Here is a 26315-nt window from a genome sequence, read left to right as displayed (position 1 = left end):
AGATGAAACGTAAAAATAATTTTTATAATTGTTCGACGTAGTCCTATACCAAAGTTGTATGATACTAAGTCAACTGTGCAGGGCACTAAAATAAGAAAAGGAGTATGGAACTTCGATGCAAGGAAGAAACTTTGCCGAGATGATGAAGGGTTTGAAAAAGTGCAAAGTCGGGTCAGGAAGTTATATGAATCTTTGTTGACCAATCATACAAAGCGATGAAATACAAGCAAAGGCTAATTTTTCACATATCCCTGTTAATAGAATTAGCGAGAAAGTATTTCATTTGGCAAACCATCTGGGGGACGAGAAAAATATTGTCATTGTGGTACCTCGTGACATTTTTCCTTCAAACTGCTCAGAGCTTCAATCGGTCGAAAATATTAGCCATGCAGACGACAACCTCAACTCCAAATGAGTTGGTTCGTTGAGAACATACAATACTGCACGGATAAAAATCCATTGTCGGTACCATGATAAAAAAAACATGAAATCATGAATAATGTCTATCATGATTTCATGAGCCAAATTATTAATATCATAAACATGTTCCATGAAAATGTTCATGGTATCAATCATTTTGTTCATGAAATTCCATGAGAAGACATGGTTCATGATGAAAAAATTATGGTACCGGCGATATATTTTTATCCGTGTCTAATAGCTAATAGATGATAGGTTCTATAAAGGGTGTATTTGATAAAAATGGCGCACACAAGTTTTACTCACAAAAAATCAACTTCGCGATTAGCGGATTTACTTGAAATTTTCAGGGAAACTATCAATGCTCAACATACAAATTTTTTTTCAAGAAAGTTTTTCCTTCCAAAGTCCCCGTACCATTCTTTTCATTTCATCCATCAAATTTCGTACAACCAATTTTGCCAGTATTTTCTTCATTTTCACCTCTATTTCAATAGTTTAAGGACTGGATCTGCCAAAGTCGATCAATGCGACATTGCCTAATGAAATTTTTCTAGTTTTAGGTAATTCATTAATAAAAATTAGAAAAAGCCCTCGGCATCTTAGAGTTGAAGCAGTGTGACAGAAAAATTATATGCGACTGTAAAAAACGTTCGCTTGCCGATGAATTCAAAGTAGGTCGTCTAAAATCAGTTGTTTTGCCTGAAAACATCGATGCTGTGCAAAATCTGATAATGAAAGATCGCCATGTGACGTACCGTGAAATGGAGGCAGCCTTGGGCATTAGTGTGAAAAGCTTATATGTTATTTTGCATGCACAAATAGTCGAGAAAAAACTACAAAGATCAGCCCAATGGGGTTGTTCGAGTCATTGATGTGGAATAAGTCAACCAAAATTTCTAATGATCGACATTTTCAATCAAACAGCTCAATCAATCGTCACATCTTCGAATCCGCAATTGCACGAGAGTCGATCTGATCTTTATTAGGAACCAACACCGAACACGCGAACCCAGAATGTAGAATCTGTTTGTCTTGATTTGTATTTCTTCTATAGCTGACTAAATTACATCAATAGCTCATATGTATGCAATTATATCTTTGTGCATTCTTGAGATACGGATTTCGATATTTAAACTTCTCTTCGCCAAGCTACTACCATTTTTTCTCATTATTAATCGAGTTCATCTTATATAAATTAGAAATCAATCTTGAGCACTCAAAATGGGGTAGTTGCAAATTTCTCAGGCGAAAACGACATAACATAAAGTTTCATCCAAAATTAAGGCTTCAAATCGTTTTATAACGCTTTCTGCCTTGCTCTCTAACAACAATCTACCTCTGGCATGCTACACGTAGGACTAAAACGTTAGCTATAATTACACTCATATTTATAGATTCGTGTGCTTCTAACAGCTTCGCTTTTGCATCGATTGAACGAACAGAGCTATGCTTTCCCATTGATATATCACTTACTTACTGAATTTATTTGGACCCCTATATAGGAAGCAAAGATGTCTTCCACATCAAAACTTTGTTCACGTTGGATGCTACGTAATTTGACAATCACTCGAAAAAGTACGGGTGTGTAATGACAGAGACATAACTGGATGTCGTGAATACGAATAAAACTGACACGATTTCTTAACACTTTCGAATTCGAATTGATAGTTGGTCGATTGTGTGATTTGCGAAACTTTCCCCCTTTTTACTACTAAAATTTTCAACGATTTTTGACGTCGATTATCTCATTTCGGATTGGTATATTTCATTGAAAGAAATTTTCAAGGTACAGTACAGGAATCATTTCTGCCTTTTAGAAGGACCGAATTGTGGAATTCTCTACGATATTTAGCACAGTTCGGAACATTTTTCTCGAACGATTTTCGCACAGCGAAAAGTGCACGAAGCAAATCGAATTATTTTGGATTTTCACTAAACTGATGATTTCTACCTTCGATTTGCAAACAAGTAATCTTAATAGTTCTTTAGATAACATTTAGAGCCATTAGAACGGCTGATTTTATATAATGTTGTCCACTTTTCGTTTCTTGTTTTCTTTCTCTCCAATGCAAACCATCAGCAGCTGATGCAATCGTTCTTGCTTGAATTGAAACTAGCTTTGCGAACAAACCGACACATCCGCTCGCATTGCCAAACTGGTTTAATGCGTCTTCTCGCTTTGACGACCGGAAGGCAAAATGGGAGGAACTACGACCTGAGCGTTTGAGGTTTTTAACGACGCAGAAAGTGCGCTCTCCGATGCCGCTGTTCTCGCCCCGAAGTCTGCTTTCATCCAACGCACGAGAAGAAATTATCGATTTTCGACCACGGTTACCCTTTTATAACGTTCAGTTGAAGATATGTACCTGACTACCTCAAAATCGTCGTCCTTGCGCGAAAAACCCAAGCAAAGAGTTCTCCGCGTTGTTTTAAAATTTTCAGAAAACTTAATTTTTTAGTTCTTTGTGGTTATCTCACACTGTTCAAAATATTATCCTAAATTCCTGTACATATTTTTGATGAAATAGTGAAAGAATTATGTTGCTGCCATTAATACAAGTCGAGATATTCACGATTAAGTTCTGCCCATTCTTCCATATGGCTAATTTTGAAAAGTAAAGTAAGTCATATTCACGACATAAAGACTCTTTCCGATTGGTGCAAAACATACTGAAAAAAATCAATCGTGGTGTGTAAAATTTGGTGTATAACATCTACACAGGTGACAAAACATGGGTTTACTCATATGAGCGCAAAACTAAACAGCAATCGACTGTATGGGTGTTCCAAGAAGAACTAAATCCAACGAAAAATTGTTCGCGCTCGAAGCACTTCAAAGAAAATGGTGGCTTAATTTTTCGGTGTTGACGGACATATTGCTACCGTTGCTTTAGAGGATCGTAAGCCCGTCAATTCTGATTGGTATACCACCATTTGCCAGAAGTTTTTCGTGAAATGAGGAAAACACACGCAAGACGCAAAACCATTCTTCATCACGATAATGCAAGCTCTCACACATCGGCTCGAACAACCGAATATTTGAGCACCCAAAACGTTGAATTGATGGACCACCCGCCGTATAGTCCTGAATTGTCACCTAACGACTTCTATTTGTTCCCTGCCGTGAAGAATAAACTGCATGGAGAGCGATGAAATACTCTTGAAGAAGCTGTTGAAGCGTTCAAAACCATGTTTTGGGGGTACCACAAGCAGAGTGGAAAAATATGTTATGAAAATTAGTTAAAGCGTATGCAAAAGTTTAGGGGAATGTTTTGAAAAATAATGAAACCTTTTCTGATCATATATAATACTGTTTTCATTTTTAGACCAAATACATAAGTAATAACCCTCGTATAAAGCTTCCGGTCGCAGATTTTCAAAATGATTTTCAAATTTCATTTCGATTTGGAGCATTCTGTGCCTTGTAAACATGTAACCCAGCTCGCCCCATGGATTTCTGAACCAAACTGGCTGGTATCTTGGACTTTTTAACGACATTTTGAATTGACATGTTTGGACGGTTCTTGAACTGCTGTACCACCTTCTTCGTAATTTTACTGTCCTTTTGACCCCTTTTATCACCATCATGCTTCTTAAGGGGCGGGTAGGGTCCAATACTTTTCAAAAATATTTTATTTTTTATTTGTATTTGTCTTATAGTAAAACATTTCAAGAATATTTTGTCAAATTTTTAAGCATATCGGAACAAAACTCTAGAAGTTATAGGCCTTTATCTTTCCTTACTTGATAACACTAAAAGGGAAGACCTCGGCGCAAGTCCCTAGAGTTTTTCTTCAACTTGAAAATTTGACAAAACATTCTTGAAATGTTTTATTATAACTAAATACAATAATAAAATATGTGTAAGACCCTACACGCCCTTAGAAAAATAAGTAGTTTCATTCGATTTTATAGAAAATAAACTTTAAACGCGTTTTTCTCGAAAGCACGTTTTAAAAGTCCATACTTCACCGATTTGTTTTCAAATTTTGCACACACTTTTTACACATAAAGTACTCGATCCCAACGTTTTATTTTCGTTTTTTTTTTGTTACTTTGGGGAGATTTTAAAACTACAAAATGGCGAATTTTTCGAAAAAATCATTGTTTTGACTATAAACTATCAGCAAAATTTTAAAAAAATATAAAATAAAAACGTAGGGATCTAGAAAAACATCTACTACAACTATGTTAGTTGTATTTTTCGACTTCTGTTAATTTTGCGCTGAGATACAGTGGAAGTCGCAAATCATGATTTCTAATGCTCGTCCTTGAAAATACTTCTTCACCGACTCATTTCTCAATATGTCCATGAACAATTATAAATTTGTCGTTCCAATGATGCTTTGTATTATGCAAAACATTTGAAATTATTTTTCTGAACGGTAGTTCTAAGAAAATTAATTTGGTTCACGAAGCCAGTTGTCGCATGTTCGAGCACCGACCTGGAAGAATTCGAAGGAAGGACGCAGTATCAACAAGATCGGAGACCTACCCATGCGGTGGTTCTGTACATTATGAATGGTTTGAGTGTTCTGTTGAGATAGAATGGATAAATTCTTCACATCTTCGTTGTGATATTTTTATCGGATACACCCATTATTATTTGTTCAATGAGAAAACACTGAATATACTGAATTACGCGTCGGGTATAATATCAGACTTTAAAAAAAAATAAATCGTTCTAAAAACCATGCGTCTCCATAAAATTGTCATCATCCGATGAAGACTCATGGTATTTAGTTCTAAAATCGTATATCACATCATTGCCTTAGAACTAAATACCATGCGTTTCCATCTACAACTTGAGTATTGACGTAATTAATAATGATAAAAGAATTTTATTCCTTATGTTATTTACACTCGCCCGCTCGCCTGGCTCGATGTACCAAGCAATGATGTTAGGAATGCGTTAGTGAACATGTGTACCAGCGGACTGTTGTAATTCGTTTCTAACTTCAACATCTTGCGCGATAGTCTGGAGGTTTCGAGGTTAGCTATTAGCAACCGTAAAAAATACTATAAACCAGATAGAATTCATGTTAAAGCGCTTGGCGCAAGTTCCGAAGACCCAAAAAAACGTATTAATTCGCATCGTCGATTTTCTATACAAACAACATGTTCTTTTAAACTTAATATTTTCAGTTTTTTGCTATTGCCTGAAGAGGACCCCTTTATTAACCAGTTTCAGAAAATCGTATTGTTTTATTGCTTGAATCGAAATATTTATTAACTAAGAATGAGTGAGAAACTAAGCTATGTATGAATATCGAACTTCATAGGCTTTCGCAAATATAGTCCATCGCATTTGCTTACAATTAGTGGTCTTTTTCTGGTGTTTCAAGGAGTACTTTTCTCATGTATCAGCTCAAGCCCGTCCATTCTGTATCTAGAAGTCGTCTCCATACAGCTCAGACTATGACCACTCTATGCCAGCCATTCAAGACTCGGATACTGCGTGCGTCACCCTCCTTTTGATCGATCCACCTTGCTCGCAATGCTTCTTTTTTGCTTGAGTCTGCCGAATCACATTCAAGAACCATTTTCAAATGTTGAGCTTAAACCCTTCAATTGTAGCTGTCTTGCTGAGCAATTTCAGGCAACTTGGCTATTCATATCATATGGTACAGAACGTCGACGAACAGTTGAGATCATCCGAAATTTAGTTAGTTGAGATTTTAGGAATAAAATTCTTTCTTAAGCCCTGAACTCAAGTTGTAGATGGAAACGCATAGAATTTAGTTCTAAGTGCATGTGATATATGATTTCATAACTAAATACCATGCGTTTCCATCGGATGATGACAATTTTTTTGTAGTATCTAGAGTGAATGGATAAAAATCGAAAATTTGAACATTGATTTTCACATGAAATACATTTTGAAAAATTCTGAAAAAAATCAGAAAGGTTTCCCATAATTCCTGAAATATTCTTGATTTTTTCAATTATTTTGTTAAAGAGGTTTTTGAAATAAATAAACAAAATGAAAATCAGAAGAACCACCCAAACTCTACCAATATGTCAGTTAAAGGGTTAAAATTTTGGGAAAATCATCTCTAATATAAACCTTTTCAAACAACGTATATCAATTTTTTTCTGTTTGGGGTCAGTGTTTATATGCAAATTGTAATGTAACATTCAATTCTCATCCTCATCTCAGTCGCACATTTTTCTATCGAACTATTACTCATTGATTGCCTGTAAGCACGAGATACGAATCTAACTAAAACTGTCAATTCCAAACCGACTCGAATAATGCAATAAATGTTTTGGCTTCCAAAAGCAGCGACCGTTGCTTGATAGTTGGTATGCCGGAGGTGGTAGATCGGCATTGACGATAAATCTATTCCGACGAACCAGCACGGGCACTTGAACCTACGGGGTTAAACATATTGGCGAAAATTTGAACAAATTGTTTTACTACTTCATCACGACTTTCAAATTAGGTTGACTTCTACCTGAACTCCCCGACCGAGTGAGCTGTAGTTGCAAACGCCCAAACTACGTTACCTATCGGTCGGATGATCTCATCGAATGTTCGAATGTTTTTCTTTTCCCCAAACTACATTTCAGTGATGACGTTCAAAATATCCAGTCGGTTGGGTCCAACAAATGTCTAGCTGTCTACAAATCTTTTTCGAAATACGACAGTCTCCCCTTTACGGGAAGCAGCGAGTAAGGTACGACTGGATCATGTCTCAGACAAAACAGCTACTGACTCATATCATCATGGACACGACTGCCACGAATTCCCTTTCCCGTTTTTTTCTTGGGGAAACGAAAAACGTTTCAATTAACGTCGATTAACGAAAACCACCTCCCAGTTCAGTGCTTCGCTGCTCAACTTGAGATCGGTGCAAAAGAAGTTCATTTCTACTCTAAAAAAAAGTAAAACTGACTGACTGACAGAATGGACGGCCTGCCGAGCCGCCCTTAGATCAGCTGGTGACCCTTTCTGAAAAAAAAACTCACATGGAATACAGTTCCTGCCGTTCGAACGGAGACAGCACTGCGTAGGCCACCATCGTCACACATTCCGTCCCTGTCGGCATGCCACGGCTCACGCGTTTAGTTTCGGTCCCAAACCAATCAGTAGATGTTCATCCAGCAGCGATCAATTATCGGCGATCGTTTGGCAGCCCCCTTTGCCGGAAAGTACCTGCGTTCAAATTTAGAAAGAAACCAAACATACTGCCTACCGGTGGCGGAGTTGCCATTCCCAAAGCCGCGACCGATCAAGTTCAATGCACATATCAAATAACCAATTAAATCGGAACCATTCTCCATCCTATCCGACTGTCACGGCACTCGATGAGAGTTTAGTTGCCCGACCAGACGGACGGACAGACCTTTGGCAGAGTATTAATTAAGCCATAAATCAATAAATCTTCTAAATAATTGGAGAGCTGTGCCGTAGCTAGTGGGTCATTCGTGTGCATTGGCCAATGGCGGGAGTGAGGAGGGATTATGCACTCACCGGCAGCCAGCCAGGTACAGTTGGTTGAGTTGGTAGGTAGGTACTCCTATATATAGATCTGAATAAAGGCGAATTGAGTTGGCTTCACCTTACACCAGGCAGGGCTGCTACCTCCGTTTTGGAACGCGACCCATAACGGCTTCTCGATTATTTATTTAGTTAAGCCATCAGCCGTAAATCGAGCCGGAATTAATGAAGTCGAGTAGAGGTTTCGATTCGAAGCAAGGATTTAGGTCGATCGGAATGTCTGATTCACAAGTACAATTACAACAACAACAACATGAACATCTACGGAGAGGTTTATGTGCATTTTTTAGTAAAAATGTCAACCTGTCGGTACCTTTCATGTGACTACCCGTGAGTCACGTTTGCACATATTCCACCTGTGCGGGATTTGCTAAGGTAGTACCGAGTTTAGTTGTGTCGTTCTATTGGAACATTTAGACATTTGGAAATGAGCTTGTTCCCACGTGGGAGTGAACATACTAACAGTAAAAGTCACAAATCTTTACGGAAAATTGCTACGTGCCTTCAAAGTACGAAATTGCTCGACTTAAATTGCAAAATTGAAAAACGAAAGTATATCGAAAACAATTTTGGAACTTAACATCAGAAAAGGTGATAAAATTAGGATTATCTTGCTTCGATTGGGATGAAATTTTGTATATGTGACATCCATACAGGTCACTGTAGAATGGCAAGAAATGTTAGTTCAGCTCATATTGCTACTGAGAAGATTTCTCCGCTACATTCCAAGTGCCACAGAAGAGTGATGTTAGTTGGGCGATCGTTACAACGTTGAGAAACCTTAGCTCAGAAAATATTTTTGAATAATCAACTGTTAACGAAGAGTATCTAACAATTTAATAAACTTCAAGCCAAACATCTTGGCAGTGGAAATAGCTTATCAAAGTTTTCATCCGGTATTCAGGAAGGATTGCAAATATCCTTCAAAAATCGACGTTGGTGATGCAGCTTAATTTCTCTTGCCAGAGGTGCTTTTCCATTGTTTCAACGCAACTTATGAATAGTTTTTTTTTCTGAATTTTATCACTAAAAGAATTGTCTTCCTGTACTTATGCCACAAAAATGTTGATGAGAAAATGATTTCGTTTTCATTTTCAAGTTTTAAAAATTACTTTTTGAAATACGCGGAAATTACATCTAACTATTTTATAATAGAAAACAATGGGGAATATAGTCGCTTGGTCGTTGTTCCAATGAAAGCCAATTATGGCGTTTTGAATAACAAAGGCGAAATTTTCCGCAAAATCGCAAATTATTAAACTTTTGTCACTCTTCAAAGTTTTTTTCACATTTAAAAAATATGAAGTTTGTTTTCGAGCAATGAAAGAATACATGTGCAGCTCAGCCATAACCGAAGCAGAAAAAAGTCAACGCCGGAGAGTTCGGATCAGTCGGATCTGCATAATGCGGATAGCCTTTCAAGACCGTTTTCGAGCGAATTACGCTGCGGTACGCTCCGTACGTGCGGGTCGTAATTGAAAAATTCACTGCTTCGAAAGTATTGATCTTTCCACTCTGAAACTTTGCCAAGATTGAGTTAAACCCCTAAGGCTTCTTTTTTCAATATAAAAAAAGAAAAAAAAATAGGCCCAAGTTTGAATTTTTTTTTATTTCTTTATTAATTATTAACTTTTTTCATTATATTAACTTTAAAGGTTGTTTTATGGAATCGCTTATTTGAAACCTAAGGAAAAGACGCCCATTTCATGTCTTGGACGAATTTTTGTATCTTTATTAGATTTTACAGTATAGACTGTTGAAAAAGGCTCCTTTTTGAAAACGCGAAATTTCAAAAAATCATATCATTCCACGTACCATATTGAAATAAAAAAATACGTGTCGAATATTTTCGATTTCTTTACCGAAAAAAAATAGTTTGATAAAAAAAAACAATTTTGGGTGGCTGATTTTGCGTGGAATGCCCCATAAATAACTACAAAAAAAAATGATCAGTTTTAAAAATTGAAAAACAAAATGGCGGCTTGGCGGCATTTTCGCGAAAGTGTTGCATTTTGACGGTCGGAAATTCAGCTCCCGCGATTTTCGATCTAGAACAAAATACAAAACATTTTCTAATTTCATATAACATAGAGATACGTAGGGTTTTTTTAATTAATTGATTTTCTGTAAAATGACAACCCTTTGAAAAAAACGCATTTTTTTATCACAAAATATTCTGAGAATATCCTGTAAAATTTTTGAATCGATTGGTCAAGATTTACTTGATTTATGTTTCCGACCAGCTCAAAAAACGTGGTTCTGAGATAAACGGCGCTCGGAGTATAATAGTCGAAGTCTCGCGGTAAAACTCGAAATTAAGACGTCTAGAATTATTCCCCGCTTTTCATCTTTTGGAATATTATTTTTAAGTTCATACATGACCTTTTTCAATGAAAAAAAAATCCGATTTTTTGAAAATTTTACAGTGTTGTAAGGAAATATGCGTAATCTCTTTGCAGTTTTCTTTTCTATCATAAAAACTTGGTGGCCGGAATACAGTGTCAGGCGTGTAGAAAAAATTTCTTGAATGGAAATATCGTTAATGGCAAGTATTAGGTTAAATGTAAGCATTAGGTACAAGATACTACATTTCAAGTAATTGTCTTCGAAAGCTAAGCAGTAGCTCAATTTTACAAAATGTTGGCCAAGAAAAAAAATTTAGACAATAGTCGGAACGGGCAAAGTATGGGCAGTATGACTAACGCTCGTATTCGTACTGTATTTTGCAGTATTGTACTGTATTTTTGACCCAAATACTGCGTACTGTTTTATACCCTTAAATGTACTGTATTTTAATTTGTACTGTATTTTTACACTGAAATGTACTGTATTATTCACACTAAAAATTATACAGAATTTTAAATATTTAACGCAACGAATTTCGATTTGTGTTGGTACAAAACGTCAGAAAGGACAGTGACAACGAGTAGCGAATGTGAATGTGAATGTGAATGTAAGTACATGCAAATAACAATTTATTCATTAATCATAATTGTTCAGAGCGCATCACAACAATTTAGCGGGTAAACAATTTTATGGTAAAAAAAACAAAAGTGCCTCAAACAAGAACAATCATACGCTTCTCAAAAAATGTTTGATGAATAATTCGTGAATTTTTTAGTTTTGTCAATCTTACAAATGCCCTAAAAGAGAAAAAAATAAAACAATGAAAATAAATCATTTAATAATTATTTGCTTTTAAAGATTTGTTTACTCTTGTTAAGGCGTAGAGCCGTATTGAGCTAGTTTTACATTTGATCAGTATCTAACGAGGAAAACAGATTTAAAAAATGATATGCAAAAAGGCTACCACAGAGACGGGACTCAAACCCGTAGCTAGCTCATATCCGGGGAAATCGTTCTGCCAATTAAGCTACCCTGCATGTGAAACACACGAAAAAAAACCGACTAATCAAGGGCTGAAACAACTGGTGGCAGGGTTGCTATAGAGAAACGACTACAAATGAACGCCGTGGCGCCCGAGTACAGCTGAACATGCTAGGTTCTTTTGTTCAATTAGACTGTTTCTTCTTCTGTTTCACATGCAGAATAGTTTAGTTGGCAAAACGATTTACCCGGATAGGAGCTAACTACGGTTTCGAGTCCCGTCTCTGTGGTGGCTTTTTCGCGGTTTTCAATATCTTCGTAAGATGCTGATCAATTTTTTTTTTATTTTTATTAAGTATTTTTAGAAAAATGCGTACTGTAAAATGTACTGTTTTTTCAAAGTCAATGTACTGTATTTTCTTGATTTATACGCCAAATGTACTGTTTTTTGTAAAAAAAAACATACGAGCGTTAAGTATGACGCATGTCGAAAAAGTTAAGAAATTATGTTTTCAACCGCTTTAGAGGAGTGTGCAAGGGTGCAAACTGATGTCATGTCTTAGGGAGCATTCTGTTACAGTATTTACAGCTTCCCATGGTTTGAATAGCTCGTAGTTCAAGACACCTTTTTAATTCCATCAAATGCACAGCATTATTTTCTTCCCGAAGCGATTATCTTTTGTAGAAACTATGGTTGTGTGTATGGCTGCTCGGCCACCCATGGAAGTTTCTTTCTGAGCAGCCTAGATAGCCGTGTAGTGTCGGTAGCGGTTTCCCAACTGGCTAAGAATAACGCTACGGTCCACCTGTTCCGGTGGTATAAGTCCTCCATCAAACAGGTAAGCCGTGTGGCATCCGGCGGAATTATTTTCTACCAAGAATTGATCCAATGGTTTCCTGTTCCATGTCGTAAAAGGCCACAAAATAGGAACTCCCAAGCCAAGGTGTATTTCCGTGACGATGACTGAATGGCTGCAGGTGGTTAAAAAATGCAGTCGTGAACGGAATATTTTGGGGTTTTCCCTTACTGTGTTAAGCGAAGCTCTGGCACAGTGAACGATTTCATTCTTCGCAAGTCGTGGGATTTAAATGATTAAAACGTTTAAAAAAATCCTTCCATTGTTCGCTATAGGCGATTATAAGCCAATATATTTGGTTTCTTCTAGTTGTCGTGCGATGAGTGCTGGAGATGGAGTGCTCATTACTTTAATTGATAATGGTTAGAGTAGCACAAATCAATCTCCAACATAAACGTACAGCAACTATGAATCTACCAAGACTTCTGCAAGAAAGTAAAGCTTCTATAGCTTTGGTTCAAGAACCATATTTCCAAAAGGAAAACTTCTACGTTGGAAAATTGTTAAATCCAGTCTTCGTTGTCTTCAACAAGAACGGTATGACTAATTCACGTGAAATGCCTCGAGCATGCATACTTGCAAATAGTGCTCTCGATGTTTCTCTCATATCGGAGATCACAACTCTGGATATTTGTGCTCTCACAGTTGGTATGACTATTGATGGCATAGACAGGAAATATGTCTATTGTTTGGCATATTTAACGCATAACCAACCTTCGCCAAGTGATGACTTCAAAAAGGTTGTAGCATACTGCTGCAAAAGTGATTTACCGTTTATAATCGGCAGTGGCATCAATGCTCACCATATCATTTGGGGCAGCACCTTGGGCTCACACCGAAACATTTTTACCAGATTTGAATCTAAAAATGTCAAAGTGTCTACTGCAATTTTCCAAGCATCATTGCACTATTCTGGTCAGAGCTCTGACTGGAAATTGCAAGCTCAATTATCACATGGCTAATACTCAGCGTGCTGAGTATTTTTGGTTCTCCATACATGATTGAGTCGGTGTATGCGAAGCTAAAATTAAATGATATTCTATCGTGTCTCATCCAATATGGTAAGGAGCTATAGTCAGAAGGGTTCATCGTTCTTCCTGGAATGAATGAATCCTTTCTGTATTGACCTTGAATAGGTTTTAGCAGATTGTTTGGCATCCTGTATGGGGTGCCGAATTTACTTCTACTTGTACCTACTGCGAATCGTTCTGCATTCTTCCGGGAATGCAGAATGGTGTCGCTTTTGTAAAATCTCTATATCCTCTCGGGGGTTGGAGGTTTTATGAACTGTGCATTTTGGCACCTGCAGATCGTTCAGCATCCTTTCTGGGATGCAGAACGGTTTCTTTTATCCTTCCCTTCCCATTAGGAAATTGATGAGAAGCTACTGCAAGGCACAAATCTCCAGATAATTAGGGGAACGTGCCACTTGAGCCAATTAGTTCTGATTTCTGATTTGCAGAAGATGTCAAGCAGTCTATTTTTATAGCATTGACCCTTTTATTTAGGTCTAAGTTTATGAAAATCGACCCAGCTGTTTCTGTGAATATAAAGATAGTTCCGTTTCAGAGTTTTCAACCACTACTTCCGTTACTTCCGAAACCGGAGGGTGAGAACCGGTATAGCTGAACTCGGCTTGTTTGGTCAGCAATTGAAACAGTTTTGAATGAAATTTAGAAGAATTTTTCGTATTTTGCATTATCGCTCAACATGACAGGTTTCTGTTTCATAAACACTACCCTGTATTTCCGGAACCGGAAGCCAGATCTGGATAGAAATCCAGATTAACTTATGAAAACATAATACTTTTCGTTTGATTCTGAGTTTGCGAAAATCGGTCTACCGGTCCCTGAGAATTGGGTGTGATTTCCGGTTTGGAGCACACGAGTAATTTCCCAGAACTTTCGGAACCAGGAACGATATTAAATTTCGAAATGAGAGGATAATTCTCAATTTTATGCTTGTGTTTCTATACGAGATGATATAATAAGAAGATAATTCTTTAAAACTGATCATTTAATCATCTTTTACTTTGCACATCTTGTGAGTAATGCTCGGAAGCACTTGTCACAGGGTTTCGTTCCCGGAAACACCGAAAGATGACAAATAATTGCCTTCGTTGAAGCCTTATCGGAACTGAATCTTTCTTTCTTTTTTAAATTCCTAGCGTAAGCTAACCACCATCTGTTCAAACTGGCCGATTTTCCAATCGACACTTGGAAAAAAAACCACTCTCTATTCTGTCCTGACCCTGCAGCAGCCTAACTCCACCGGGTCTCCGGATGACGGGCTCTGTTCCGCACAACATTACACGCCTCAGACACGGTATGGTGCCATTGGTTGCATACATTAGCCGTATCATTACAGTATGTAGATTGCACATAAACACTCGCTTCAAGTCCATGGCTTCGGCCTCTTCGGTGCCGCCCTGCACCGGGCTTACCAATCGACCGACCGACCGGTGTTTGCTGGTCTCGAACCCTTTCTGTGTGTGTCCAACATAGACGGAGCAAATGATCACAACAACAACAACAACAACAAAAAGTACGTGCATTTTAAAAATGCAAACCGGTTTTCTTTTCGGTGAGACTGCTGGAAGGAAATGAACAGCGATCTTGAACTCTTTGTTATCCGAATTGGCCCGAACGGACGCATTGACGATGCGACCGACTGGCCATTCTTCAAGTGCAGTCATTTTTTTCTGGTTTGTTTGGAAGTCTGAAAAGATTCAAACGGACGACGTGAGCACTACACGGTTACTGATGTCTGTCACCACAATTGCCACTTTCGTGTGGCTTCTTGAGACGGTTAGCATTTTTATGCAGATTTGATGGACCTCGTAGCGGTAACGCAATCGGGATTGACTCCGAGCGCTGAGTCATTGTTCGCCTGTGGACCTTCCCATGACAAGTTGCAGCTTACGACTGTCTGAACTGTAGCAGTAAGGTAATTTTTGGGAAAGCACCAAAACATGACTCGTCACAATTCAAAACAACAATTAGTGAAAGTGATTATGTTTCTATCGTCCACGATGGGCTTTTTCCGGGTAGTATGTAAATACACTGTCTATTTGTCAACCCGTCAAAAACTTCTAAAATCCAGATGGGAGTTCCCCAGCAGACAAATCATTAATCCATGTTTGTCGTAGTCCACATTTTATCGCCACAACAGTCTAATCCCTTCCTACATAGCCGGTTGCCAACGATTCGTTGCCCTGTGCCGCTCGATTCCCTAACTGCGGCAAGACACGCACGCGTTTGCGAGTGAGCTCTTCAACGTGGAATGGGCCATGAAGGCGCCAAGTTCGTGACATTGTCCTATTCCGAGACCATGCGGAGCACGTGGCGCTCCCTGCCGTGCCTAGACCGTCGCACATTGACCAAGATGTTATCAATTGTCAAATATTTTAATAGGGATTACCTCGCGGCAATTATGCCCATATTAGAATCGTTTGATTCCGATGCTTACTAGCCAGGGGGCGCTTTGCTGGTATCGAAGTATTGGGACTGGTGCCGGTGCAGGAGGCAGTTTGTTTACAATATCGCAGCACCGCATGTAAAATGGGATTCATTCCAATAACAAATTACGACGCAGACGTATAATTCGACCGAACGAAATAGGGTCGGTTTCTATGCGTTTCATTGATCTGATCCCTGTCGGTACCGAGGGCTCGATGCCGGAAAAAAAGAGGGAAGCAAATCTTTCTTCCGGCAGGATCTCGTGCGAATGTGCGTGGGATGTGGAAGTTCATGAACTTAACCTACGCCAGTACCAGTAGTATGTGTGTTTGTCTGCCGGAATTAGAGGTTGGGCTAGGGATAATTTAAACACCGAACGTTCCTCGACAGCTAGCGGAAAGAACGATTTATAGCTCGGGACAGAAACACGTGACCGTGTAGTTAATTGGGTTGCAAAGCGGCACACGGGCGCAATCAATTCGTAATCGGGTTGGCACTCCTCGGTATCGAGAAATATCCCAAAACAGAGGATCAGACCGCTTGACAACGGAGTAAGATAAACGGAAAGACGTGCCGAGGGAGCGAGCAATTTGTTCCGATTGAGGGAAGATGGAAAGTAAATGCATTCATTAAAATGCGATGTTTGTTCTTGTGCGACTTGTGCAATCAATTAGCGACAATATTTATTCTGCACTGAAGGAATTGAGTGTTCGTTCGAGCAGTTACATTGCATTTATACGACAATTCTTTGCAGCTTAAATCGTTGCTGTACGTACGCCATTTTGATTATTTTTATCTTACCCTCTCTTTATTATATCTAGAGATGCATAATAATTATTTTTTCTGCCTTTTTCCATTTCTGCTGATGATTTTATTTTCATTTCTTTTTCTTTCCTGGTTACTCGCAAAGTTGAAACATTGATGACGCGCGCGTGAAGTCTTCACAGAAAATTATTTGAATTTTACAGATGACTTAATTCTGCAAAAGGATACAATTCAAAGCTACTATTACTACTACTACTACTACTACTACTACTACTACTACTACTACTACTACTACTACTACTACTACTACTACTACTACAACTTATCCAATGACGCAATTTGCCATTCGCACAGAGTTTTTCAGCATTCAGCTGCCAATTGCCGCTGTATGGATTTATATGTATCAATTATTTTTCAAGCAGATATGAACTTCTGTGGCTCAGTCGATTAACTGGCGTGCTTTATGATCTAATGTTTCTCGGTTCAAGTCGCGCTCTTGCTATCGAACTTTTGCCTTTTATTTTATTCGATTTCAAGCCATGTAATTTTCAAGTAACACAATTTTACATATTCTTGAATATAAATTTGTGTGAAATACGACGCTCCATTTATGTGCCACTTATAAAATGTAATATCACAAGATATGTTCAAAATGTGTATTTTCGAACAAATAATTGTTTGATGGCATTTCAGGTTTTAACTACACACCAGAAAAAAAAACTTAACAAAAGGAATTAGCTTGTAACCTAGCGACAGGTTCCGTTGCGGTAAACAAATTGTCAAACATTAGGTCGTGCGGCTGTATTGTATCGGTAATTTGTCATCCTACCAACTGCTTCTTTGTTTTTAATGTCTTCGTTATTAAAACTTCGGAGGATATAGATTTTTATCCGTTTCGGTCTTGGCCCTGATCTCCTCTATCCCAAGTAACAATCCGCAACTAGTTCTGATACGACAAAATCCAAACTATGTTGCAACAAGAGCACGAATATGTTTTTTATGTTATACTGGTTAAAACATGGTGACGGCAATGTTTCATCATAACATAACTAGTTACGAAATAGTTATTTAGGTTTCCAATCATAACATCTTTGTGTGATATTGAATTAAATATAATTTATAAGCTATCGTTACTTAATCAAAACATATCTTTAATCACAAAAATGCTTCTAGTTACTAGTTGAAAATAAGCTTATTTGACTTCAATAGTAGCAATCCGTAACTAGTTTTGATACCACTTAACCCAACTGTGTTGCAACAAGAGCATGAACATGTTTTTTACTAGTTGAAAAAAGGTTCATTTTCCGTTGCGAAACCATTATAAATACGTTAGCGTATATGTGAATCGTTTCTGTGAATTGATGTATCAATAATTTAGGTATTATAAGATTATAACATACAATTTCTGCGTTGATTCAGATAGCTATCGATAGGTTTGCCAAACCAAACGATAACAAAAATGCAACCAAAAAACTTTTATTAGCTTGAATATGGCGAACACAATATGGAGTCTCAAGAAGTGTATGTATTTAAAACCAGGATATTACTTTTTTCAAAACTATTTTTTGTCGAAAATAGGGAAGTGCAGAATAGTCATAAACACGAAGAAAATAATATAGGAATTGAACATCGATTGTGATAATATTATAATTATCATGATATATGTATTTAAGATAATGAAAAATCACTCTACTTGGATTAATTTTGAGCATTCTGAACTTAAGGTTTTTTCGTCATCTATTGTTCATATCTTCAAAAACAGATTTTGATTGAATGCGCATAAAAAAACAGTTAATTAAAATTTAATTCCGCTCGACAGTTTTAAAATCGTTGTGAAATTTGTACCTTGTATAAAATTTGTAATTTCAAATACTATACTATCTTTTTATTGTTGATAGAAAAGCCCTATGGATTCATTCAATGTTTATAATGTCGATGGCAACAAAGTTTCAACTAGTTTCCTTGTAAATAAGTTATTTTCAAGTTATGGAAAATAAGTTATTTCAGTATGGCATTACAACGTAACGACAACTTTTTTACCAGACATAGAAACTTTTTTTTTTTTAGAAGCTAGTAGAAACTGCGCATTTTGAGTCACGCAAGTGGTTAGATTTTAGTAACAATAACTCAAATTTCTGGTTGCAAACTAGTCATGAATAAGCTAGCAAAACATGAATTGTTCCTTGGGTATAGTTTTCTATGTCTGTAATGATATCGAAATGTTTGATCTACTAATACTAACTTTTCTAATCTGCTCTAATTGTTTCTATCTTTCTCGATGTTACGCATGAGAATATATCAGAAAAAGTATAAACCACATTGAAAAATGCACTCAATGTACGATCTTGAAAGTGGAAATAAATATATTTTATTTTTTTGCTTCCGCATAGTAGAGTATAAATGATGATTGGTGAATGAGTGGGGCATTAGTATGGAACTGAGTAAATGTAACGAATGTCATAACTTATGACGGCTGAAACCCGGATTCGTAAGTTGTATCGCGAATATTTGACGAAGTTCACATGCGCGATATTGGACGTTGAAACTATGTGCTGGAAGATTTCAAGAAGCTTCCCAGAATGCAATGGAACGGCGTAGAGGAGCATTTTAGGACGAAAAATAAGGCCAAGTTTTGGTAGGCAATATGAAGTAATAATTCGAGCAAGCCAAAACTTCATCACTACCGGAACGGTAAACCAGGATATATACCGTGGTTGAAATTGGCATCTTGTCACTTCATCAAAGATGTTTTAGAATAGTATAAAGCGAATAAAGTCAATGTTGTACCGAAAGAAACGAATCCACCTACAAATAACAAAGTTCAACTATTGAAAATCAGTTAAATCGGTTGGCTAGAGTAAACACAAAAGTTCGTAGTTTTAAGATGACTAATAATGTACAACTAAGTTCATTAGAAATGAAAACGAGAATCTTGTTTTTGAATAAAATGTAAAAACTAGATCTGGATTTGAGAGCTTAATTAGATTCTTTAACTGAATTCTAATCCTAAAATTCTAAACTTAATTTCAGACTTAAAATTTTTTTCAAGAATTCAATTTCAGTACTTAGTTCCAGAACACAAGCTTAGAATTTGAAACTAAGTCTCTGGAACTTTTTCCTAATTCTGGATTTTGGAACTAGATTTTTGACTTCCAACTGACTTCTTGATTAGATTTTGAAACTAAATTTAGTTTCTTAATTTATGTTCGAAATTGGAATCCAGAATTCAACAAATTCAAAATATGCCTTCTAGATCTGGATTCTGGTTTTAAATTTTAAATCCGAATTCTGAACCTGAATTTTTTAACTGATTTCTGAACCTGAATTCAATTCCTGATTTCTGTTTCAGTTTCAGAATTTAGAATGTTCAGAATTTCATTTTCAGAATTTAGAACTGAGTTCAGTTCTTTAGGATTGGAATTCAAGTTCTAGAATTAAATTAGGGACCTGTATTCGGAAAATGAGTACAATTCCAGATTACTAGAACTAAATTCATGAACTGAATTTTTGATTTGGATTCCTAACCAGAATTGTGCAATTGATTAATATTAGTTTTTCATATACCAAAGTTAAAACAGTTGACCAAACGCAATGAATAAAAATGCATTTTTTTATATTTAATGAATATTTCATTCCCTGGTCATAATGGTAGCCATTTGCATAAGTTTTATCATGCATAGACTGCCGTGACAAAGTGTACATATATTCTCTCTGGTAGAAAGAATGAGCTTCCCAAAACAAAACAAGCTTAGTTCGCATCTACAATATTTGCCTATAAGCGCAGGTTTAACTATAGTCCATTATTTAAACTGAAGGAATTTTCTACTTATTCTAATTATTGATTTGATATTATTGTCCGGGAAAATGTATGGAAGCTTTCAACCGACACTGTATTTGTATTTCCTTGTTGAATCACAAAGAATACGGTAACCGATATGAAATCGTTACTTAACTTACTGTTACTTTTTCATTGTCACATTTTATTACAGTGACCAGTTGGCAACCAAAAATAGTCAATGCGAATATGTCGTATGAATTAGGTTACCGAAAAATTATGTTGGGGCTTATTGTAACTTAGTATGATGAGATGTCAATTTGTAACATTATTTTGACTACATTGTCACCATCATAATACGACTTGTTTCGTCGTGTTTGTCATGCGACCTTTATGCAGCATCTGTTTCATTTTATTTTTTTATGAACAAGTTACATGTGCTACTTGGGTAAATCCAGGTCCTGAGTTCAGTTTCTGAAGTAGATAAATAAATGATGACAAAAAGTACGCAACAGTTGCAATCATCGGTTACACTCAACAAATCGGTTCTTTTCAAAACCATGCGAAGTTTTCCTGTAAAAGCTGTATAAAACATTGAAGTATTTTTAACTCATTTTTTCCGCGTAGTAGAATATGGTAGTAGTCAATAAGTCAAACTTTAGTACGATTACATTGCTGGAAGCGAAGTAGTAAATGTCGCTACATTCACACAAACAACGATTATCGATTTTCGGAATTGTGAAGGAATCTCGTTTTACTCATTTCAGTGTTACTGGGAATGTGTATTCGAGATATCTGTATCTGATCAAAAAATTCATTTGTACACATATGCTACGCGGATACGTGAACTTAATTTTTTGTGCAGCACAAAAATCGATTTTTTCGGAAAAAAAACGAGGGAATGAAATTAAATTATACTTGAAACTATAGCAGTGATTTCGTCTACATTGACTCCAATTCCATCGAATCACCGATAAGTAAATTTCCATAATCAAAGGGTTTCTGTTTTTATTTAGTGTTTGCTCACTCATAAAACAAATCAAAATGATTCACGGGCAAAATCCCGATTCTTGAATTGTACAAAACGAGTCCTGATTTGGGGGAAATAGTATATTTTCATGTCATGATAATACACCATGATTAAAAGTTCTCGGATCATGATCCATTTGGAATGATTTCGCTGAAATTTACGCGTAATGCACTTAACGTTGATGGGTATAACTTCAGGCGTTTCTGCTACGATGATAATCTTTCCACCATAAATTCAGGCGTTATGTTTTAAAATATGAAGATTTCAAATATCAATTAAATGGAATGGTGTGATGAACGTATTTTTTACGCGATTTCATCTAATGTCTCAAATGATAAACACACACAAAACAATGAAAAGCACGGCGAATTTCTTTTAATCTAAACCGTCGAAACCGCGAATTTCTTTTAATCTAACGACGACGACGCTTGAAATAACGTGTTTGCTTGCGTTTATTGCTCCAGTTTTTATTTTGTGTTTCAGAATTAATCGCATAAAAACCAAACTCTATGCCGAATTCTTGCAAATACCGCAGAACGATTTTTCTTTCCTTTTTTTCAAATAATCATTTGCAAAATCGTCTACCTTAATATATTTAGGTGAATCAATACAACTTGTGTTGTTATATCTATGGAACAAATCAATCAAAGTGTTTGAACAAAAAAAAACTTGCTTAATCCACCTAACAGTGAGATGACACCTTTTTTATCAATTTTTTTATCTTTTACCTTTTTTTGTATATATAAAAAATAGGTATAGAATTCGCTCAAACTTTCGAAAAATTTTCCGAGGCCCGGAGGGCCGAATGTCATATACCAATCGATTCAGCTCGCCGAACTGAGCAAATGTCTGTGTGTGTGTATGTGTGTGTGTCTGTATGTGTGTTGTCAACTAAGAGGTCGAGATCTCAGAGATGGCTGGGCCGATTTTGATCAAACTAGTCGCAAATGAAAGGTCTCCCCGTCACCCAGAACGCTATTGAATGGTTTTGAAATCGGATGTTTACTTTTTGAGTTATACGAAGTTTTATGTCAAAATTTTCAGTTTTTTGACAGTATCTGTCATATTTGACCTTGAAAACAGAATATGTTTACAGACTCAGATTTCGCTCGGTAATACCTATCCAACAAGCCATAGATTGTTAAAATCCGTTCATTTTTAATAGAGATATCGATATTTTTGTGTAAGCCTTATTCCAGTAGAAGGAATTTTGAGCGCTGTATGAAAAAGCAATGCTTGGGAGCTACATGCAACACGATTTTTTATACTGTTACATATAATTGTTTCTAAGTACCAAAAAGACTGTGTACAGCATTCTTTTTTATGACAATTTGCCTCGGACCAATTTTAGCACGGTTCATTTTTGGCAACATAATCTTTCGAATATGGTATATGTAAACCAGATGATATCAGCATTTTAGAGTTGAAAGTAATTCCAAATTATATTGATTTCAACTATTTACAGCAATAAATGCTGGAAGAACATTACTTCCATATACCATACGACTCAGTTCGTCGAGATCAACAAATGCGTGTGTGACAAATAATTTCACTCAATTTTCTCGGAGATGGTTAAACCGTTTTCTACAAACTCAGATTCATATGAAAAGTCGTATACTCCCACAGGATGATATGTGAAACGAAATTAAAATAATGCAATTAATTTTTCTCGTAGATGGCTAAGATTCAAATGAGAGGTTTTAAAATCCTATAGAACCTCTTACTTTTTAGTCAGATCCGACTTCTGGTTTAGAAAATGCAGGGTGATTAGTATAAAAATGTCCATTTCACATAAATTAATCAGGTTTATCGTGTTTGCAGATTTGGATAGTCGATTACCAAATAAATTTATTTCAGTTTGAGCGGTATTCGTTTTTGGATTCGGAATGTACCCCCAAATTTTAATTCGCACTACAATTTCTCAAAGATGTCTACACACTGCTCAGGTGAATTTAACTGATTTCGGCTACACCGATTTTAGAATTCCGGTTCCAGTATCGAATCGATTCTCAAAGCTCAATCATTTTCTCAAAAAAGACCAAATCGAATTTCAAAAACAAATATTTCAGGTCCCATACAAAGTTGGTGAATTTTATCCGATTCTGGAATTACAGATGATGAGTTTATAAATTTCATGTAAATTGTTTGGCGTAATAATTTATGGCCATTCGCATCATTTTGGGCTATGCTAATTCCTGAATACCGGCTCTGGAAGTACCATAAATAATGACGAAAAACTCTAAAGTGGAACTTACGTCGACATCTCATGGAATGTTCAATCGATTGTTACACTATTAGATTCAAATTCGATCCGATTTGCAGTTTCGGCATTACAGGGTAATGAGTGATTAAAATCTCAATTTGCCGTTTAAAACGACGATAATTAAAATAATGTCATGAGAACTAAAACACCCAAGAATATCCATGCAAAAACACATGCGTATTGATAAAAAAAGGTATCATCTCACTGCTAGGTGGATTAATGACGTTTTTTTGTATATATAAGTATATTTATTCTTCGGTGTTTCAGTTTTCATGACATTATTTTAATGTCCGGCGTTTTAAGTGGCAATTTGCGATTTTATTCACTCATTACTCCGTAATGTCGAAACTGCAAATCGGATCGAATTTGAATCTAATAGTGTAACAATCGATTAAACATTCCATGATATGTCGAAGTAATTTCCACTTTAGAGTTTACGGTAATTTAAGGTACTTTCAGAGCCGGTATTCAGGAACCAGCATAATCCAAACCGATTCGTATGGCCATATGACGAATAAATTGCAATATTTTTGAGTCCAACTTTAAAGCTTTTCGGGATTGTCATCTTCTATATCGCTTTGAATTTTAAAAATTCATCATCCTACAATTCCAGAATCGGAAGTCAGAATTGGATAAAATTGGATTTATTTTAATTTGAATTTTTGTGTTTGAAATTCGATTTGGCTTTTTTTTATAAAACGATTGAGCTTTGAGAAACGATTCGATACTGGAACCGGAATTCGAAATTCGGTGTAGCCAAAGTCAAACAAATTCACGTGAGTAGCTGTATAGTTTACATTTATTTCAAAATGTTTGAAAATCAATGAAGACATCTTTGAGGAATCGTAGTGCGAATTAAATTTTTGGTTGCCTTCCGAAACGAAAACTGAATACAACCAAAAATGAAACAAGTTTATTTAGTTATCGATTATCCAAATCTGCTAACCCGATAAACTTGATTAATTTATGTGAAATAGACATTTTTATACAAATCACCCTGTATCTCCTAAACCGGAAGTTGGACCTGACTGAAAAGCAAGATGTCTTAAGGAATCTAAAGACTTTTCATTTGAATCTTAGATAATTCTTAGACTTCATTTGAATCTTAAAATAGTTCAGCCATTTACGAGAAAAATGAGTTACACAATTTTAATTTCATTTCATACGTCCTTATGTAGCTCCGGAACCAGAGGTCGGAACCAAACGTAATTCAGGAACCTTGTTTGGGAGCATACGACTTTTCATATAAATCGGAGTTTGTAGAAAACGGTTGAGTCATCTCCGAGAAAAGTGAGTGAAATTATTTGTCACACACGCATTTGCTGATCTCGACGAACTGATTCGAATGGTATATGGGAGTTATGTTCTTCCAGCATGTAAATAGTAGTTTAAATCAATATATTTATGGAATTATTATCAACTCGAAAATGCTGTCATCATCTAGTTTATTTATGGCATATTCGAATGATTATGTTGCCAAAACCGAACCGTGCTAAAATCGGTCCGAGGCAAAATAACATGCTGTACACAGTCTTTAGGGTACTTAGAAACAATTGTATGTAACAGTATAAAAAATCGTGTTTTAGGTTGCTCCCAAGCATTTCTTTGCCAGACAGCGCTCAAAACTTCTACTGCTGGAATAGGGAAAAAAGCCGCTTACACAAAAATTTCGATACCTCCGTTACAAATAGACGGATTTTAACAATCTATGGCTTGTTGGATAGGTATTACCGTGCGGAATCTAATTCTGAAAATATGTTCTGTTTTCAAGGTTAATTGTGACAGATACTATCAAAAAACTTGACATAAAACTTCGTATAAATCAAAAACTAAACAACCGATCTCAAAACCATTCAATAGCGTTCAGGATGACGGGGAGACCTTTCATTCGCGACTAGTTTGATCAAAATCAGTCCAGTCACCTCTGAGATCTCGACCTCTTAGTTGACAACACATACACACACACACACACACACACACACAGCTGAATCGATTGCTATACAACATTCGGCCTCGGAAAATTTTTCTAAAGTTTGAGCGAATTCTGTACATATTTTTTATATTTATAAAAAAAGGTAAAAATCGTTCTGATTTTCGTTAGATGGTGTTTCAAATTCACAGTCGAAATATTTTTTCGGGAAAAAACAGTCACATCAAATATGTAAGAATACATTCAGATATATTCATACAAAATGTAAGTGCCAAATTAAAAGCGTAACCGTGCTTAGTCTTTTATGATGTCAATTTTCGGTTCATTACCTTTATGTCGTCAACCGGTGGGTAATACAAAAGAATTTTAAAATGAATATGCCTCAGGATCAAGTAAACATTTTCAGTAGTTGAATGTCTGCTTTTTGCCTTACCATGAATCTATTTAGCAATCCATCACATTACATGAGGCTAGGGTTCAAAGTGATATACGGGTAGAAAACTATAGTTACGAAATACATTCCTCAAGAAATTCGCATTTTGCCGGGTTGACGGTTCAATGCATAGGACGCTGGTCTTACAAGCCAGTATGTTCGAGCCACGATCTGGAAGGATTCTTAGTGTCAGCATGATCCATAGTACTAGCCATGCAATGATTCTGTACACTAAGAATCGGCTGCGAAGTCTGTTGGATCAGAGAGACCAAATTCCACACAAGTAATATTTCCAGTGATTAAGGATTCCCAAGGTAAGGCGTTATTTGACGAATAAATGCAGGGTACTAACCACTAGACCATAACGGCACCATATAATCGTTCGTAACAGTTGGCCCCGTTATCTGTAGAATCGATAAAGGTAATTAAACATTCAAAACTCCATATAAGAAGTTGACTGTGAGTGTGGATTGCAAAAAAAAGCACAAACAAAACTTCTACATTTATTGCTAGTGTGTCACACCGAAAAATTCCCGAAAACGGTGACAAT

The 26315-nt window shown here is 36.4% G+C and overlaps 1 protein-coding gene across 3 annotated transcripts in view; it reads right to left on the bottom strand.

Moving 5' to 3' along the window:
• LOC131438794 (roundabout homolog 2-like) overlaps nucleotides 1–26315 on the bottom strand; it is a 513725-nt gene that overhangs the window by 485285 nt on the left and 2125 nt on the right. The window lies entirely within an intron of this gene.

This window comes from Malaya genurostris, chromosome 3, assembly GCF_030247185.1.
Source record: "Malaya genurostris strain Urasoe2022 chromosome 3, Malgen_1.1, whole genome shotgun sequence".
NCBI classification, from domain to species: Eukaryota; Metazoa; Arthropoda; class Insecta; order Diptera; family Culicidae; genus Malaya; species Malaya genurostris.
The sequence above is the reverse complement of the archived record's forward strand: the minus strand, read 5'-3'. Positions and strand labels throughout refer to the sequence as shown.